Genomic DNA, 20,398 nt, shown 5'->3' on the forward strand with positions numbered 1-20,398 from the left:
AAGGGCACCCTCGTGGAGATGCAACTTAAAATCTCCTTAATTCTGCATTTATCTGCTAACTCACAATGCTTTTGATTCCTCTGGTAAAACCAGAATTGTTACTCATTTAAAATATAAGCAATTAATAAAGATGTAGGCTGGTTAGAAGCAGGAAATTGTTTACTCACTCTGGTGTGCCTTTCAACTGGGACAATACACATTATGCTGGCCCAAAATATCTTTCAGATCTCACTTCAGCACCTATCTGTTTTGACAAGTTCCCTACTAAACAGTTGGGATGCACTGCTTGTGAAGTCTTTGATGGGGAAATAAAAAGTGCAGCATGCTGGCACCTCCTCCCACGAAAGCCTCTTTACTGAGCCTAATTGCAGCCCCTATAGAGTTAGCTGGCCTCGGAGATGTTGGCACTAATTGTGTGATGACAGTGGATAATCTTTCTCAACTATGGAATTTGGGGGGGGGAATCTCCTTCCCCCTAATGGCTTAAATATTATTCAGCAATGATGACAATGACTGACATTTACTGTATTTAGCCCTCTAGGGTTTGCAAAATGCTTAGCATGTTTGATCTCATTTGAGCCTCAGAGCAACCCTAAATGGCAGGTGAAACAGGTATTTTATAGATGAGGCAACAGGCTCAAAAGCGGCAAGTGACTTGCCCATCGTCACACAGCTAATAAGGCCGAATAGAAATCCAGACCTTCTCAACTTCAAGCCTAAGGCTTTGTTTGCTATATACCAAAGCAGGGGTAGAAGTGTATTTAGAACCAGAAAATCTAAATTCCCATCACAGCTCTTCTATTTACAACTAGTCTTGGTCAAATTACTTTACCCCTCCTAGTCTCATTTTCCTTATTTGTAAAATGATAGGGTTTGACTAGATAATACTAGCCAGCATATACATAGCTCTTTAAGGTTTCCAAGGTCTTTTCCTCACAACAACCCTGGGAGGTAGGTGCTGTTATCATCCTCATCTTAACAGATGAGGAAACTGAGGCAAATATAGGTTAGGTGACTTGTTTGGGATTGGGTAGAGTCTGAGACTGGATCTGAACTTGTGTCTTCCTTATTCCAGGTCCAACACTCTAAGTGCTGTGCCACCTCGCTGCCTCGAGGTTGATTGACTTCTAAGGTCACTTCCAGTGCTAAATTTATGGTACCATGAGCTCTGGGAGGATTCTTGCCACCTTTCTTGGCCACTGACTTGCTATAGGTCTTTGGGCAAGGCTGAAGTCATACTTTCCAACATATATGAGGTACCCACAGACACTACTATGTAGCCCACACCTACCATAAATTGCAAGGAATTAAAACGGCCCTCGTTGGAATAAGACTTCACCATAGGCTTGTTGTCATAAAATTGTATATGTTATGAAGAAAAAAGGCACTTGGAAAACTTCCTAACAATCCAGACCTTTAAAAAATTAAATGGGTATTGGACAGTTCCTTATCACCTTTAAGCAGTCTGTGGACAAGCATTTATTAAGCACTTACCACATGCTTAGCACTGTATAGGCTGACTGACTATTGGTCAGGGATTTCCAAGAGGCCTTTCTTGGTTCCCACCCCACCTCCAGAGGCTTAAGATACCTCCCATTTATTCCATGTTTATATTTTATATTCCAATTATATATGTTGTCTCTTCCCATTGGAATATAAACTCCTTGAGGGCAAGCACTGTTTTTGCTTTTCCCTTGACTCCCCAGAGTTTAGTACTGTGTTGGTCATATTGTGAGCTCTTAATAAGGGTTTACTGATCGATTGCTTGAGGTTTCAGAAGGGATTCTTGCTCAGGGATAAGCTGGCTTCTAAGGTGCTTTCCTAGTACTCTATGAAACTCTGGACATTGACATGGGAATCAAAAGTACCAGTGTGCCAAACATATGACTTTGAGCAAGCCACTGAACCTTCCAAGGCCTCAGTTTACTCCTCTGTAAAATGAGGGAGTTTGCGCTAAACTGTCTCTGAGGGTTCTTCCTAGCTCACCATGACTTGTCTGATTTGGAAGGTGATACTTAAGGCAAGATGCCTCTAGCCACTCCATACAGTTGGCTTATGAAACAGCTGGGTTAACTCTAACCTATGAATCATCTATCTCCTAGCCTTAAAAGAAAACTCCTTCCTAGATTTGCTAATTTGAGGACTAGAGTCAACGCGGAAGTGAACATACTTTCTCCCTCCTCTTCCCAACTCCTTTACCTCCCTGCCCCTACAGAGAAGGCAGCAGCAGCCTCTACAAGCTGCTGGATGCTGTTCTACATCTTACTTAATTAGAGATGGCACAGGTGGGAAGGAGGAGGGAAGTAGACTAGGAACTTTGCTCATCATTCTGATTCTCCCCAATGAAAAGGGAAGGAAAAAAGCAATCGATCATCAGTCAGCCAGCCAACAAGCATTTATTAAGCACTTACTGTATGCCAGGAAATATGTCAGGCCAATACTCTATGTATCCTGATATACCAAGAGCAGCAGTGGAGAGGCAGGTGTTACAGTGATGAGGTGATGATACTGGTCGTGGAGTTAAGGGACATCAGAGTCCACAGATATCTACTGCTACTACCTGGGAAAGTTATTTAACATCTCTCAATCTCATCTGTAAAATGGGGTCAAGAATAGCACACACCTCACTAGGGGGACTGTGAGGATCCAATAAGATCATGTCTGATGTACATAAAGGGCTTTTTAATCCCTGAAGAGTTACAGAAATCAGTTATCATTAACTCACTTGCTATAGCTTTACAGTTCCCAAAGTATGTCTCTCATAACAACTCTGTGATGTGGGTTGTGTGAGTTTATCTTCCCTTTTAAACAACATTAATATCAACCCAACCAACATTAACAATTAGAAGGGAATTTGGTGCAGTTGATAGGAAGCCATCCTGGAAGCCATAAAGACCTGAGTTCAAAACCTACACATGCTGGCTTTCTGACCCTGGGTGAAGTACTTAATCTCTCCATGCTCATTCTAGGCTAATCTTTAAAATTAAATAGCAGAAAAGGTGCTGCTCTCCCTTGCAGAAGACATGTCATCTCCTGACTGAGCATTTTGTCTGGATGCCCCCATGCCTCCAACTATCTCTGTCCTCACTTCTGCCTCCTGGCCTCTTTCAAATCTCAGCTAAGATCCCACCTTCTGCAAGAAGCCTTTCCTTGTATCTTTGAGTATTTACACCTCCCCTCTGCTGATAATCTCCAGTATATCCCCTCTATATCTCTTTCACACTTAGCTGTTGGCTTGCTACCTCCCCCATTAGAGTGTGAGCTCTTTAGGGCAGGGCCAGTCTTTTGCCTCTTTTTTTTTTTTGCCTTTTGGAGGGCAATTGGGGTTAAGTGACTTGTCCAGGGTCACACGGCTAGTTTTTGTGTGTGTATCTGTTAAGTGTCTGAGGCCAGATTTGAACTCAGGTCCTCCTGACTCCAGGGTTGGTGCTGTATTCACTGCACCACCTAGCCACTCCTTACCTCTCTTTGTATCCCCAGTGCTCACCACGGTGCCTGGTGCACAGGAAGCATTTGACAAATGCTTTCTGATCCATTTGACTTGGTAGAGGTACTGTCCTCACCTGGGAATTCCCTACACCAATGACACCTCAGGTCAGACGCCTATGTCTCACAATAACAAACGCAGCAAAAATAATGCAGTATGCCTATGGAAAGAGAGCTGACCTCAAGTCAGGAAGAGGTGGATTCAAGTCTTACCTTTGCCACATACTGGCTCTGTGACACTGGGCAAACCCTTCCACCTTTCGGTGCTCCATGTAGCCAGAGGTTGGAGAGTAGATGCAGCTGTGCTCTCTACTGATACTTTTCTTTGGCAACAGAATCATGACTTTTGTCCAGAAAATTAAAAAAAAATCTAAATGTTAAATGCTAATTCTTGAAGGACTTTTGATTGTGCTTGTGTGGGTCTCTTCCCCATAGATGAAGATCTCAATGACTCTTTGAGACCAACAATCAACAAGCATTTATTAAGCACCTACTGTGTACCAGGTACTAGGAAATTTACTGGAAACACAAAAAATAAACCAAAACAAAACAGTCCCTGCCCTCAAGGAGCTTATATTCTTTCAAGGAGAAAGACACACACACAGATAAGACAATCTTCTTGAGTTTCTATGGCTGTGGCCCTGATAATTGTATCAAGACTGGCCTCTTCAAACGCAAGAAGGCTGGCAGACACAGAGAGTGTCATACTTATGTGGTACTTTAAGCCTTAGGCTCTCTTTATAGCTGTGACATAAGAAGGATAAGTATTACTAGCCACATACTCAGAAATTGAGACCTAGAGGGGTGACGTGTCTTGTCTAGGGCCACAAAGTTAGTGGGAGATGCAAAACACATATCCAGAGTACTATGTCACCACCTCCTAGAGTTACCACATGCTCCCTCTGTGAGTCTCAATTTCCTTATGTGTAAAATGAAGGGGTTGAAAAAGAAATTCAGCTCCGAAACAGATCCCTGCAGACCACAAAGTAACTTAGAAAACCACAAATTAACATCGTCTATGTTGTATTATATTTTTATTTATTTTGTTAAACATTTTCTAATTATATTTTAATCTGGTTCTGAGCAAACTTGAGAGTTTTGTGGGCTAAGAGTTTGACACCTTTGAAGCAAGTGACCTCTGACCTTCCTGTTCCAAAATCAGTGATCCTAGGACTTCCATTTCAGTGTTCTTTTTACTACATCATGTTACCTCTCTAAGGGCTAATGAGATGTAAAAGATATTGCCATAACTTTTACTAGGCTTAGTCAGTAAAAAGAGGCGAACCTTTCAATAGAGAATGTAGCCTTAAGTGAGGGCATTTACGCAGTGTGTACTAGACTTGTTTTTGTTCTCTCTCTCTCTCTCTCTCTCTCTCTCTCTCTCTCTCTCTCTCTCCTTCTTTCCTCTTTCCCTTTCCTACTTGTTAACATTATGGAGAAAATTCCCTTGAACATTTTCCCCCACCAAGAGTTCCTATACTTCCCATCCTTTCCTCCAGAGCACATCTGTTATTGATCAGGCTTGATGGAAGAATTACCATCATTTTTTTCTGTGACTATTAGTTTTTTTTAATGTAATTAGTTATTTGCTGATAATTTTCTTGGGTATTTGAATTCGGTATTTGTAAATCATTTATTCATGCTAATCCAACATGTCAACTGCTTGCTGAAATCTTCAGAAAAATGGAGCAATTTTATCATCATTTTGATCCAAATCTTTATGAGAAATAAAAAAGAAAAAGAAAAAAAGGAGAGAGGGAAATGCAGAATAAAAATGGCACTCATATGGTCTGCTCTGACCAAGAATCTAAGTTCTCCCCTTCATTCTGTGAAAAAGGAACAATTTGAACCATTATTGATCCATCTTTGGGCTGGGGTGGGAGGAGGTTCTTTTATTTTAAAATTCAAGAGTTTCCAACCTCCTTTGTGGAGGATTAATAATAACAGAGAAAATCACTTTCTGTAACTGGATCTGACTGAAATAGGGATTCAAGTATAGCCAGTGAAAGGAGGACTGCAAGTATTGGTGTTTAGAGAGGGAAAATTCTGCCAGGTCTAATGGTAATTATTCCTATAGACTCTCAGAGTGGGATGATATTTTAGAACTTGTAACATTACATCCGGAGGTGGCATGAGGGATTAGAATATCATAGATACAGAACTGGAAGGGATATCAGAGGCTATCCTAGCCTAGCCACCTCATTCTTATAGCTGAGGAAACTGAGGCTAAGAGGGATTAAGTAATCTGCCCAATCTTACAACACTGGTGAGTGGCAAAACCAAGATTCTAACCCAAATCTCCTGATTTCAATGCTCTTTGCATTATACTATGTGAAAGAGAACATTGGAGTGAATTAAAGGAAGGAGGGAAGGGGGAAAAAGAGGGGACCCAGAGAAGAAATTAGGTCTAAGCCCCTTAGCTGGAAGAAGCATCAAGGCAATGAGCATTCTTGATTTCATAACAAAACTTTTCAAAACACTCATTCATTCACTCAATAAACATTCATTAGGTGCCTACTAATGTAAAAGGAGAGGGAGATACAATGATTAAGTTTTTACTTTATTTGGCTCAACATAAGGGAAAAGGGTCTGTCCAAAGTAGATAAGGATGCCTGAGGGGAAGGGGGAGTTAGAATTATAATTATCTCTGTTGCTGGTAGTGAGATCTCCATCAATAGATACCATCAAACAATACTTGTTGGGAATATTGTCCACAGGGATCATAATTATTGATAGGAATTGAACAGACTAGCCTTTGATATTCTTTTCTATTCTAAATCTATGATTTTTCATAAGATATGCTTTATTCTGGGAAATGCTGAATTTTCAGCATATGTTCAACTCATTTCTTCACAGGTTTCTTTTTGTCATCTCTCTCCCATAAATATTTCCAGGATCTCGGCTAGATGATATATTATACCTTTTTGAATGCGAGATCTTGATGGGGCAGAAGGGTTAGACAAGACCACCCAGTTCCCCAAAGTAGAGCTCATGGAAGGAAAAGGAAGGAAAAAAAGACAACACAGGAGTCAGGGCCTTTCCAAGAGATGCTTAAATAACTTTAAAAAAAAAAAGGGTTCAAAGCATTTAACCTGCCTGAGCCTCTCCACTTAGAAATTGCCCCCCTCCCACCTAAGTAGAAGATTTAATCATTACACATTACTTCTCATCTCTTGAGGTTCAGATAGGAAACTTTCATTTCATTGTGATTAATATTGACTTTCTTCTCAGTCCCCCCACCCCCCCCAACCCTGCCCATCCTAAGTACCATGTATAGATAGGGTACAAAGAACAGAGGTGAATACTTTACTAGACCAGATACATAGATCTAAGTGGAAAGAACTGATACAGAAGGATAAGTTCCTTTAAGCTCCCTACCACATTTAGCCATTCATCAAAAGACTTATTTAGGTGGAAGAGATAAAGAAAGGGGGAGAAGAGAAAGGGGGGAATGAAGGTGGCAGCAGTCCAGTCAATGGAGTGAAGCATTTTCATTGGTGGTCTGCCATGCTTGGAATGTTCTTCCTCATCTCTGCCTCCAGGCTTTCCTGGCTTCCTTTATGTCCTGCCTTCTTCAAAAAGCCTCTTCTGATCCCCTTTAATGCTAGTGCCTTCCCTCTGGTGATTATCTTCAGTTTATCCTGTGTATAGCTTGTTTAGACATAGTTTTGTGGGTAGGTTTTATGTTATCTCCCTACTTGTGAGCTCTTTGGAGAGCAGGGACTTCGCCTTTCTTTGTACCCCCAGTGTCTAGCATAGTGCACATAGAGGGCATTTACTAAATGTTTACTGATTGAAGTCCTCACCTAATCTCCCATTGTTTTCCTCTTTCAGTACAGTCTTCAAATACCTACCCAGAATCTGTTTTAGTTGAGACTAAACAGGAGAAGGTCAGTCATGGAGATAAACTGCCAATGGGCTATTTTAAGTAGAGTCATGGAAACATATAATGTTATAAGTAGGAAGGAACATCAGAACCCAGATTATTATGTTTGGTAGAGCTACCAGGGATCTTGGATTACAAAATGTTAGAGAAGGAAGGCACCAGGAAGACAGGATTTTAAAACATACAGCTTCAGAACACAGAATACCATAACATAGATAATTGAATATTCAAATTTAAAAAGGACCCTGGAATGAAGATTTTTTAGAATATAGAATATTAGAGCTGGAAAGGACCTCGGAAGACAGTTTATCACTGGATAAACACTGAAAATGTTAGAACACAAAAGGGAACATCAGAACTGAAAGCAAGCTAAGAAATAATATAGAGATGAACAGGGCTGGTTATCAAGGTCACACAGCATGGCAGAATGAGTTGGTTCTTGTTGGAGGCTTTATGCCAAGTGTAGGGGGCTGTCAGGGAAGCTTTTCATATGCCCCAGTGAGGATGGAAGACAGAAAACTACACACATAATCTCATCTGAACACTTATGGCTCCTTTCTAACCTGTTTATTTCTCATTTCTACTTTATTCTGTATAGTTGGAGAAACCAAATATCACTGGTATGTGTCATTTTTGACTCATATTTCTATAGTACCTTAAGGTTTACCAAAGAGTTTTCCTAACAATAGTCCAGCTGAGGGGCTGTCTTTATTATTATTCTCGTTTTACAGATAAAGAACCTGAGGCTCAGAAAGGTGATGCACAGGTTGTATGGCTTGAGCCCAAAATCAAGTCCAGGTTTCCTGACCCCAGGACTAGGATTGCAAGATCACAGAGCTAGAGGGGAACTTAGAAGTCACTTGATCCACCCTTCTCATTTTACAGATGTGGAAACTGAGGTCTGGGGAACTTTAGGGACTTGCCTAAGGTCACTTAGGTAGTAAGTTGAAGAGGTGCATTCTTTTCACTATGCCATGATACCTCCACTAAAGAAAACAATAATAACAGTTGGTTAGAGCTTAGGTTCCATAGTGTAGTGGTTATCACGTCTGCTTTATACGCAGAAGGTCCTGGGTTCGAGCCCCAATGGAACCAGAAGGTTGTCTTTTCAAAAAAAAAAAAAAGCAAAAAAACCCCACAAAAACAATTGGTTAGGCCACCGGTCCCTGTAGCCAGGGTGAGGAGGGAGAAAAGGGACTTGCCTGGGGCAGCTAGGTAGTACAGTACACAGAGCACTGGAGTCAGGAGGACCTGAGCTCAAATCCGGCCTTGGACACTTAACACTTACTAGCTGTGTGACCTTGGGCAAGTCACTTAACCCCAATTGCCCTCCAAAAAGCAAAAAAAAAAAAGGGGGGGGGACTTGCCTTGGGGCCAGAGTATGTGGCTTTGAATCTGAGCTTTGCCTCTTACCAGCCATGTGACCTTGGGCCAACGCTCTTTCCATTACTTCATGGCTCTGCCAGGCTCTCTGTTTCCTTTCTTTTGACTTTGAAATCAACATGGAGTCTCTCCATCTGATGTTTGAGATGGTTTTCAAGGAGGTAATAGTGTCAGAGCTGAGGGTAGATGGGGACCCCAGGCCTCCTCATCTCAGGATTTTATCAGCTCCAAGATACCAAGGGAAATCTTGCTCTCATTAACTATTGCTTTCACAACATGAAATGCCAGCACCCCCGAAGTTCGGAAAAATTAAAAAATCAGAAATTTAATTAAAGCACTCCATGCCTAATTACCTTCCTGTGGGCTTCAGTGGTACATGGGGGAAGGAAAGCAAAAATCTTCACCTCTATGTCAGCCTGGGATCTTCAAACATCAAATCTTTCCCTGGATATAAAATGGACCTAACAGCCCTCCTTGATGAAGAAATCTGCCTTGAACCAATGTTCATATAGTATATTTTCCTTTTAAATTAGCCATGACTTCACTTGCCCCTCTGATCCTCCTTTTAGCATTTATCCCTGTCCATGGTGAAAAGCTCAAAATAAATGAACTAGGGCAATTTTCAGCAGTCCCCTTAATGTCCAGGGGGGAAAAAAAGGTGCCAAGAGTAGAACTGCTCTTACTGGTTTGTCCAGAAAATACAAAATGCTTCCCTTACAACAACCTTGTGATATTGGAAGCTCCAGGATCATTATCTCCATTTGACTTCGTGTTTCCTTATTGGTATGTGCCGTCTTGCTTCGTTAGAATGTTCAGCTCTAGGAAGGCAGGGGCGTTTCAGTTATTGTCTTTCTATTTCCAGTGCCTGCTTATAGTAGGAACTTAAGAAATAATTATTAAACTGAGGCTCAGAGAGTGGAATCCATTTAGCAAATCCACATAGCTACTCACTGAAAGAACAGGACAAGTCCAAATTCAAATTCTCATTTTATAGAGTAAAGAAGTGAGACCCATAAAGTTATAGTGACTTGCCTGAGGTTGAATAGCTAGATGATCTCTGAGATTCCTTCCAGGGCTAAAATCTTATGAATAATTTAAGGACACAATTGCTGTGTTAGAAGTTCATGGAGTTAGGAAGGAAGGAAAAAAAGAAGTAAGGAAGGAAGGGAGAAAGGAAGGAATGAGGGGAAAAGAAAGGAAGGGAAGAAAAAGAAACAGAAAGAAAGAGAGAAGGAAAAAAAGAAAGAAAAAGGAAGGAAGGAAAAAATAAAAAGGAAGAAAGGAAGGAAAGAAAGAAAGGAAGGAAGAAAGAAAGAAAGAAAGAAAGAAAGAAAGAAAGAAAGAAAGAAAGAAAGAAAGAAAGAAAGAAAGAAAGAGAAAGAAAGAAAGAAAGAAAGAAAAAGAAACAAAGAAAGAAGGAGAGAGAGGGAAAGAAAGCCTGGGTAAATATGAGAAGCTGTCAATACAATTATGCTTGTTATAAGAGTTGAAAGAAAAGGAACCTAGGCTTCTCTTACTTCAAGCAACATTAAAAAAACCCTGTGATTTGGAAGAAATCTTATATTTTTCCCCTCTTGTTCCCCAGTTCAACTGAAAGCAATGTTCCCCCTCAGCAGTAGGCCCCACAGAACCTCCATGGCATTTTGTAAAGTGTTTTGGGATCAAAAGGTTCTCCCCAGATGTCGGTGGTTAATACCTGACAAGGAGCTGAGATGTGAGCCCTGAGATTAGTGTTTTGAAATAACAGTGGGGTCTCTAGGGCCTGGCTGCACACCCCTCTCCCCCTCATGCTCCCATCAGCACAAATGAAAGATCTCTACTTCATATCTACGTAACAAAAAGCCTGGCCTGCAGATTGACTTTCATATAATCACCCTGTACTGCAGAATGCATATTGCATGTGGCGTGTAAGCATGTGTTTTTCCCCTCCCCAACCTCTCAGAAGGTCAATTCAGTACCTAGGAGATGAACGCCCTGGGGTTTGGTAGGTATTCAGGGCTCACACTGTAGTATTTCTTCAGCAGTAGAATAGAATAATAAAAAAAAAAAAACTTGCAAGAACAAGGAGACTAAATTATACTCTTATAGTAGTCGTACAATGAATGGCATTACCATAAAGTTTGTACGAGCAACTACTACTGTAGGAGTCTATTTTGCTCTTCCCTTGTTATGCCAGTAACAGAATCCGAGGGAAAAAAGGGTCCATACAACATGTGGAAAAGCAAAAGAGGAGGGGAGACCTTTCCTTGTCCTCTCTAAACCAGACGGCCATGGCCATCTGTCCTTCCATTGCACCCCTATTAGACGAAAACTTCCCCAGGGCAGGGATCATCCCAGTCTAAACTCCATACCTCCCCAGCTCTCGGTGAGCACAGTGGTCTGTACACAGTAGGTACCTCATAAATGGCTATATAGTTGAGTTTTCTACCTCCCTGCCTTTGCCCTATGCCTAGAATCCTTCCCCTTCCCCCTTTCCCCCATGTCGCTACCCACTGAAATCCTACTTCAATATCTATTCTATCCTATATCCAAAATCTATCCTATCCTTCGATACCTAGCTCAAATGTCTTTTCTTCCATGTAACCTTTCCAAATCCCTCCACCTAGAAGTTATTTCTCCCTCAATTGTTTTTATGGGATGTTGCACGTCTCTTTTGAATGTAGGATAGTCTCCCTTACACTGGTGCAGTAGACTATAGGGCACGGGACCTAAGGTCAGAAAGACCTGAATTCAAATCCTGACCCAAACATTTACTAACTGTGCGACCCTGGGCAAGTCCCTTAACTGTTTGCCTCAGTTTCCTCAAATGTAAAATGAGCTGCAGAAGGAAATAGCAAACCAGTATCTTTGCCAAGAAAATCCCAAACAGGATCATGGAGAGTCAGGTACAACTGAACGAGAACAGAACCTGTAGCTATGTACGTGACTTTTTTCTCTAATAGGCTGTAAGTACAATGTGGGGAGGGGGGGGGCAATATAATCTATCTATGTCTCTAGCTTTGTCTCTCTTCAGCACCTCTTAGTTTACTAACGTGACAGATGCTCAATGTTTGCTAAGTAAATCAGAGTGACCATGAGTCAGTTCTGCTCCATGTTCCCCTTCAGTGTAATGATGATACAAAACATCTACTCACCTAGTCCCATTCACTCATTCTATTAATGTGGAAAATGAGAATCAGATGAGGGATTTGCCCAGAGTCACACACACACAGCTAATAAGCAACAAAGCCAAGACTAGAACCCAAGGCCTCAAAGACGCATCTCATAGCTGTGCAATTTTTCTGTTTCTCTAAGCCTCAGTTTCCCCGGCTGTAATATGAAGGACGTGGATTGGATGATCTCCAAGGTACCTTTCAGCTACAAAATTCTACAATTCTATTTAGCCCAGGAAGGATGAGGGTGAGTGGGACGGGCAGTGTTGAGCTGCTGGTATTGTTCACTGGCTAAAACCTTCAGAGAACAGTCTGTCTGTTCTGTAATCACATCAAGTTCTTCTAAATTATGTTTCAGTCTGTAGATTTCCCCCACCCCCCATAGCCCACTTTGTTATTAATACATAAATAATGAAGATAGTATTAAAAAAAAGTCTCCACACTCACTTTTTGCAGGGGGTTGGGGGGAATTTTTTTGGCGGGTGTAAAAAGACATTTGGGAATCTATGTCTTTTTCAAATGTCATTACATTAAGTACTGACAGCTGCATGAGGCACTCAGAGAAAGTAGCACCTGCTACAGTGTTGCAGACGTACAGAACTCATCAAAATAAAAATCCTTCCTCATTACAGCCCTGGCCATTGATCACAATCCATTACCGGGCCTCTGCTTTGCTGAAGTGTGGAGCTCAGGACGGAGGAAGGTGGTTAATTTCTTCAATAGCTGGTTTATGTCGATATGTGAGCCACCATCAAATTCCAGCCACCTCCACAATATGGCAAAATCAAGACAAATTGGTTCATGAGCTTTAGGATTAATAGAGTCTTAGAGTGTGAGAGTTGGAAGGGACCTTAGAACACGAAACATCAGAGCTGGGAGGGCCCTCAGAACACAGAATGTCAGAGCTGGGAAGGACCTTAGAACACAGAATGTTATAACCCAGAAAAGAGACTGTCAGAGCTGAGAAGGACCTTAGAACACAGAATGTATGAGCTGGGAGAGATCTTAGAACACAGAATGTCAGCGCTGGGAAGGATCTTAGAACACAAGATGTCAGAGCTGGGAGAGCCCTTAGAACACAGAAGGTCAGAGTTGGGAGGGCCCTTAGATCATAGAATGTTAAAGTGGAAGGGATCTGAGAACACAGACTACTAAAACAGGCTGGAGAATGCTAGGGTTGGAAGGGAGGTTAGAACACAGAACAGTAGACTGTGTAGGGAAATATGAGTGCTACAAGGGACTTTAGCACACTCACCTCTCAAACTTCTTTCTTAGGTGATCATGGACCAGTCACACTTCTCTGAGCCTCAGTTTCCTTGGCTGCAAAAGGAAGTGAAATGTCTCCTAAGAGTCCCTCCAGCTCCAAACCTTCCCATAACCCTATATAATCCCACAGATGTCGAGATGGAAGAGATCTTAGAATAGAGAATGTTAAGATACTGTTGATTGTTAGAGTTGGGAAAAATCTTGGACCACAGGAGGGTTCAGTGACAGAAAATAGAAGGAAATCACTAGAAAGAACTCTAGAAGTCGCCCTGGCCAAAACCCTAATTTTGCAGAGAAGGAAACTGAGGTTCAGATACATAAAACGGCTTACCCAGGTTCATATAATGAGTTACTCTGCTGCTAACCAATACACACACTTCACATTTAAATCTCATCCAGCCAATACAATGGATACTTCATCTAATGCATTTTCTTTTCAGAATGGCTAATACCCTTGTCTGCCTAATTCCTCTCTTGAGATTTCCCCTAGTGAGAATTCCTAGTGAGAAACTCAAAATAAACGAACAACGGCAATTTCCAATAATCTCCAGGGTGCATGCATGTGTGTATACACACACACACACACACACACACACACACACACACACAGCTTGTTATATCTTCTTTGTCTGGGAAATAGAAGGCCCTACAGTAGCTAATGATTAAGTTAATGGGTTAACCTAGTATCTCTCTGGGGTTTCAAATTCATTCTTTGAGGAATCATAACCTGGTACACAATGGAGGTGGGGTGATCCTGAAACATGAGACAGGCAAGACCCAAGACAAGCAGCTCATGATGGCTACAACCCCATGTGCCTTCCACATAGTAGGACTATCATAAATTTGTTGCAATGTTAAATGGAAATGTTTTTAAACCAAGAAAGGGAGAAGCATACAAATGCATATCACAATGGAGAAAACAGGATTTGGACACATTGACCAAAGATGAATCTAATGAGATGTAAGATTTGAATCCACACTTCATGGTGGCCAAATCTGCTTATTTATACTGTATGGGCCATAGGGAAGAAATGGCAAGGCACTGATCATATTGAGGGAGTAGTTTACTGTTACCCTGCTCAGACCCACTTATTCTTTTTTTTTTTTTTGTCTTTTTGGAGGGGGAAGGCTGAGTGATTGGGGTTAAGTGACTTGCCAAGGTCACACAGCTAGTGTTACATGTCTGAGGTGGGATTTGAACTCAGGTCCTCCTGACTCCAGGGCTAGTGCTCTATTCAATGCGCCACCTAGCCACTCCTACTTTTTTTTTTCTAACGGGATTCACATTAATGAAAGGATACAGGAATAAGAAATTATCCAAATGAACTTAACAGTAATGATAAAAACTGTTCTCCTTTCCACAATACATTCAATATTCAACAAGCATCTATTAACTACATATTGTGTACCAGCACAGTGTTAGATGTTGAAGCTATAAAGACAAATACAAAACAATCTCTGACTTGAAGAAGCTTACATTTGATTGGGAGAAAGCAATACAAATTCGGAAAAATAGACACAAAATGAAAGTAGATGCTAAGTGATTGTGTGTGTGTGTGTGGTGTGTGTGTGTGTATGTATGTGTAGGGGGGTCAGGACAATTATATGGGACATCAGGATAGATTTACTGTAAGAGATATTTGGGCTCAGCTTTGGAAGAAAACTAGGGGTTCTGGGAGGCAGAGAGCTTCAGGCATGGTGGAAAACCAGTATGCAAGGGTCTGGAGAGAGCAGATGGAATTTTGTGGACTGTGTAGAGCAAGCAATACTTTAAGTTTTGCCAACTACTTTTCTCAAAACTATCCTTTGAGGTATCTCAACTATAATGATCTCAGTTTCAGAGATAAAGAAACAGGTTCTGAGAGGTTCAGAACTAATCAGAGAACCTGAAAACTGTAAGAGTCATTAGCCACCTTCTACTTCAACCCATACACTAAAGTCCAAATGACTTACCAGTGGCTGTAGAGTTGGTGCAGAAATTCATAGCGTCATAGATTACATGCTAGAAAGAAAACATCCCAGACATTAGGAGGTAGGAGGGGTAGATGAGGCAGTGTGGAAAGTGTGACCCAGCTCCAAATTCTTTGTGACCTTGGGTAAGTGACTCAAACTCTCTTGGCCTCAGTTTCCTTATCTGTAACAAGAAGGTGTCAGACTAGATGAAATCTAAGGTTCCTTTTAGTTTCTACATCTATGATCTTCTATGAATTCACAACTGAGACTGACCCTTCCCCAGTTTTCATTAATAGGATCACTGCCCAGATCCATCCTAATTCTGCTGGAATTGGTAAGCAACTAGCTCCTTGTTTTAATTACTCTGTGACATAGAATACAAGCAAAAGTTCATTTCTTGGCGAAGTACTAAAATACGAACCAGGAGGCTGAGGTTCCCAGTCCCCGTGTGACAGCTGCCATATTAGGCTGGCTGATAGAAGCACAACATTCAGAACTGTTGTTGCTGTTGCTAAGTTTGTCCTGAAGAAGAGGAAACTTAAGGCAAAAATGATAGACATCTTCAGATATTTTAAGGGCTGTTGAGTGGAGCAGGGATAGGTTTACTGGGCTTGGCTCTGGAGAGTAGAACAAGAACCATGAGTGGAAATGGAAGGGAGACAAATTTCACTGCACTACAAGGAAGAAGTTCCTAACGATCCACTGTGCAAAGGTGGAAAGGGTTCACTGGTAGTATCTAAATAGAGTCTGAATATTTGCCAGGGATATCATCAAGGAGATTCATACTTTAGGTGAGGGTTGGATTAGATGACCTCAGGGGTGCTGTTCAAAGTTTGCTTATGATTCTATGACTCTTTTCCTAATACTGTTAGGGATACCAAGATGTAAAAGACAGTTCCTCTGTCCTCAAGAGGTTTACAATCTAGGGCAGCAAGGTGGTGGTGGTGCAGTGATAAAGTATCTGAGTTCAAATCCAGCCTCAAAAACTTACTAGCTGGGTGACCCTGGGCAAGTCATTTAACCATGATTGCCTTAAAAAAAGTGGAACACAATAAAAGTTTTACAATCTGCTGGAGAACATAAGTATAATATGTTTAATATACACATGATAATGTACATGAAATCAAATGGCAAACCACTCAAGTATTTGCCCAAAAAACCCCAAATGTGGTCACAAAGAGTCAGACCCCACTGAAATGACTGAATGACAAATGGGACTGCTAGGTGGCACAATGGATAAAGGACCAGACCTGGAGTCTGGAAGACTCATCTTGCTGAGTTCAAATCTGGCCTTAGACACTTACTAGCTGTGTGACCTTAGCCAAGTCACTTAACCCTGTTTGCCTCAGCTCCCCAACTATTTAATGAGTTAGAGAAGGAAATGGCAAGCCATTCCAGTAGCTTTGCCAAGAAAACCCCAAATGGGGTCATAGAGAGTCAGACAGTACTTAAAAATGACTCAAAAACAACAAAAAAGGCTAAACCTGGAATAATAACTATAAGTAGTCCAGAAGTTCAGAGAAGGGGCAAATTCACTGTGGGATGCCAGTATCTACAAAGGCTTTATAAAGGAAATAGAGGATGGACAGGATTTAGAGAAGCCAAGAGTCAGAACAAAGCAGTGGAAAGGGAATGAAACTTGGAGTCAGGGAGACATGGATTCAAATCCTGATTCAGATACTTATTAACTGTGTGATCCTGGGCAAGTCCCTTCCCTCTCTGTACTTCAGTTTCCTCCTCTGTACAATAAGAGAGCTGGAGGGAGCTGATGGCCTTTCACTTATTATTGTTAATGATGATGATGATATCTAGCATTTATATAGTGCTTTAAGGTTTGTAAAATTCTTTACAAACAAATATCTCTTGATACAACCCTCTGGAATAGGTGATATTGTTATCCCCATTTTACAGATGAGGCAATTAATGCAGGTGGAGGTTGAGTGACTTTCCCAGGACCACAGCTAGAGGTGCCCATTCTAACTTTAAAGCAGGGACTCTTACTTTATGTTCTTACACCCCCAGGGCTAAGCACTACACACTTGTATGGAGTAATCATTTGAAAGGCATTTTTTCATTCATTTATTCTATGATTCCAGCTTGGGGGGGGTAGTCATTGAAAGGGATGATAAGAACCAAGTCACAGAATCAGGACTGTGCCAGGCTCCATTAGGAAGCTGTGTACAGTAGAGGTGTATGCTACATAGGAATCACAACTCACAGATCTATAGCACATGAAAGTCTTCCCAACACAGACCTATTCCCAGGAGGAGGGAGCTGCCTGAGGCAACAGGGGGCTTTCCCTCACCAGAAGTCTTTGCTTGGATGACCATTTCTTGGGCATCAGGTGTAAGTTGGGTCAGAAAGCCTCTGAGACCATTTTCAGCTCTGAGATTTTGTGATTCTGGTTTGATAACAACAAATGTTTATGTGCAAAACGTTCTGTGGGGCACCAGAAATACAAAGGTAAAAATGGAAAACTGTCCTTGCCTTTAGGGGGCTTACATTCTACTGGTTTTTAAAGTAACTAGTGGGTGAATTGCCCCACTATTCTACAGAAGGGGAAACAGAGTTCCAGAGACGGTTAAGGCCACATGACCATGGTCATATGAGCATTAAGTTACAGGCGCTAAGACTTAAATCCTTCTTTCTGGTATATAATAGTCCCCCATGCTTTTCTGGTTTGAGGGCCTTTTTGAAACCCATAAGGTTCACTTCTAGCAAGCTGCCTCTGCTTTGAGAATAAACCCCCTCAGGGCGGCTAGGTGGCACAGTGAATAGAGCACCAGCCCTGGAATCAGGAGGACCTGAATTCAAATCCAACCTCAAACACTTAACACAAAAAATTATCCATGTGACCTTGGGCAAGTCACTTAAACCCAATTGCCCTACCTTCCCCCCTCCAAAAAGAAAAGGAGAATAAACCCCTTCCCATACCCCCAGCATAGTACAGAGAAATTATAATGAAACCAGAGGACCTGGATTAAATTTCCAGCTCTGTGACTTTGGACAAGTCACTAATCCTCCCTGTGCCTCAGTTTCATAATCTATAAATTGGGCCAAATGGACCCTGAGATCCCTTCCAGATCTGAATCTACAATCCTATGATTCCTCCCTTCTCTCTCAACACTGAAACAAGGACCATGGCTTAGGAACTTCCTAGCCTTATTCTTCCTTTGTTGCCCCTTACTTGGCCCCCTCACCCATCCCTGCAGCTCCCTTCATTTTAGGCCTTGGGCCTTCCCCTGTTTGTTAAAATGTACCATAATAAAGGTTTATTGCTTAATGCAACACTTCCCCATCTGAATTGTTGGTATAAACACCAACAAACCACTCAGTAAGTCCCCAAAACACTGGTACGTGCTAGCATATAACATTAGCTCAAATTTCTCCTGCAGGCTCATTTTCTACTCAGTCTTTAAAGTCCAATTTAAATGCTGCCTCCTCCATGAAGTTTTCCTTTATCCCCTCAATGCTGGTATGGTTAATGAGTTGGACTTCAGACTCCATATAGTATTCTGTTCTACATCTCTTCAATCTACTGACATATTATTTTGAATGAGAAATTTTAACAGGAGATAGCATTTATATAAAGCTTTAAGGTTTGCAAATTGCTTCACAAAGATCTAATTTTGTCCTCACAATAATTCTGGGAGGTAGATGCTATTGTTATCTCCAATATATAGGTGAGGAAACTAAGGCAGGTTTCGGTTAAGTGACTTGCCCAGCCAAGGTCACACAGCTAGTAAGTGCCTAAGGCTGGATTTGAACTCAGGGCTTCCTGACCCCAGGTTCAGTGCTCTGTCCACTGAGTCACCAGCTAGCTATGTCCGTGTCACATTCATCTACTAGACTGGGAGCATCGGCAGTGTAGGAGGCCCCATCCTATCTAAAGTGTGGATGTTCCCCAGGGCTTAGTGAAATGCAGACAGCAGACCCCTAATGAACACTTAATAAACTGAATTGTAGTGAAAAGAGCACAGGGTTCAAAGTCAGAGGATTGGGGTTCAGATGCTAACTCTGCTTCTTATTCTTCATGTGACTCCGAACAGACCTTTTACCTTTCTTGGCCTCCAATTCCTTGCCTATAAAATGAAGATGCAGAATCAGGGGTAATGTCTCAGACTTGTGCCAGCTCTCAGAGCTCCTAATCTCTGTGACTTACACTAAACTCATATCTAGTATATCTCCCAAGTAGAAGGAATCAGGCTGGACTGGCAGAATGGGACCTGGTCATTAAAGACCTTAATTCCACCTAGATAAAAAAAAAAAGTCTTATCTGGCCTCACTCTTTGTTCTGGGCTCACTTATCTCATGCGTTAAACAGAAGATATGATGCTGTTTACCCTTGTCCCTTCATTGGGATGTTCTGAAAGTTCACAGATCCTCCATTGGGAAACTTCTAGAGCTCTCTAAAGATCTGGGCCATAGAGATAAATCCACGGTATAATCAAGGAGAGAAATACATACAAAGTCTTGACAAAGACCATTTGGATTGTTTTATTCTGTGGGTGGTGCCTTTGGTTTTACCTCCTGTTGCTGGAATATTTTTCAGAAAAGCATGTCTCTGCAAGGAACTCCCAAGCTGAAACCAAGCAGCAAATACAGCTGGGAAATCTCTTCATTTTTCCTTCTTTGTGACTTCCCTTGGAATGGACTTTCCTGGCCCCACTATTTAAAATAAAACCAAACCAAACAAAAAACAGCCATCTACAAAAAACAAAACAAAAAACTCCTACACGCATACAACAACGATAGCAACTCTTGGTACCAACACCATCTGCAAAACTTTGCCAAAAGCACAGCACTTAGAAGTACTTTTAATACTTCCCTCTCTATGGTCAGCTCAAGTCTCACCCTCTCAAAACTCCAACTGGAAAAAGGCCAGTCCATTCATCTACCCAAACAATCCATCTTCCATGGAGCACAACTGAGTATCCACATGCCAGATCGTGGGATCATAGATTTGGAACCAGAAGCGACCCAAGAGGTCATTTATTTCAGTTGTCTCATTTTACAGATAAGGAAACTGAGGCCCAGAGAATTTAGGTGACTTGACTAGCAGCATGCAGATAGCCCATGGCAAAGTGGGGATTTGAAATGTGGTTTCTGATTCAAAATGGAGTAACATGGACCCCAAAGCCACTGATATTTCTACTTTTTCTCTGTTTTAAGTCATTCAACAAACATTTATTATGTGTTAAGCATTAGGGATACAAAGAAAGGCATCCTTGGGATCCCTGTCCTCAAGGAATTCACATTTCTAATGGGAAAG

The 20,398-nt window shown here is 41.5% G+C and overlaps 1 protein-coding gene and 1 non-coding gene across 3 annotated transcripts in view; one reads left to right on the plus strand and one right to left on the minus strand.

Moving 5' to 3' along the window:
- The window catches only part of TENM4 (teneurin transmembrane protein 4), a 1,707,472-nt gene that overhangs the window by 1,128,743 nt on the left and 558,331 nt on the right, over positions 1 to 20,398 (minus strand). Inside the window, exons 4-5 of one of the 2 annotated variants that reach the window (XM_069070949.1) lie at positions 15,127 to 15,175; positions 13,163 to 13,227 (exon numbers count right to left, since the gene is read on the minus strand). The exons of the other annotated variant lie outside the window; for it this stretch is intronic. The gene's annotated coding sequence lies outside the window, so the exon portion shown is untranslated. The remainder of the gene's footprint in view (positions 1 to 13,162; positions 13,228 to 15,126; positions 15,176 to 20,398) is intronic. 2 annotated transcript variants of the gene reach the window in all.
- TRNAI-UAU (transfer RNA isoleucine (anticodon UAU)) lies at positions 8,395 to 8,467 on the plus strand. Its single transcript has one exon. It is a non-coding gene; the product is annotated as a tRNA-Ile (tRNA).

The sequence above is a fragment of the Petaurus breviceps genome, unplaced genomic scaffold, assembly GCF_028583685.1.
Source record: "Petaurus breviceps papuanus isolate PSGF00001 unplaced genomic scaffold, PetGlider_PUasm1.0 90823, whole genome shotgun sequence".
NCBI classification, from domain to species: domain Eukaryota; kingdom Metazoa; phylum Chordata; class Mammalia; order Diprotodontia; family Petauridae; genus Petaurus; species Petaurus breviceps.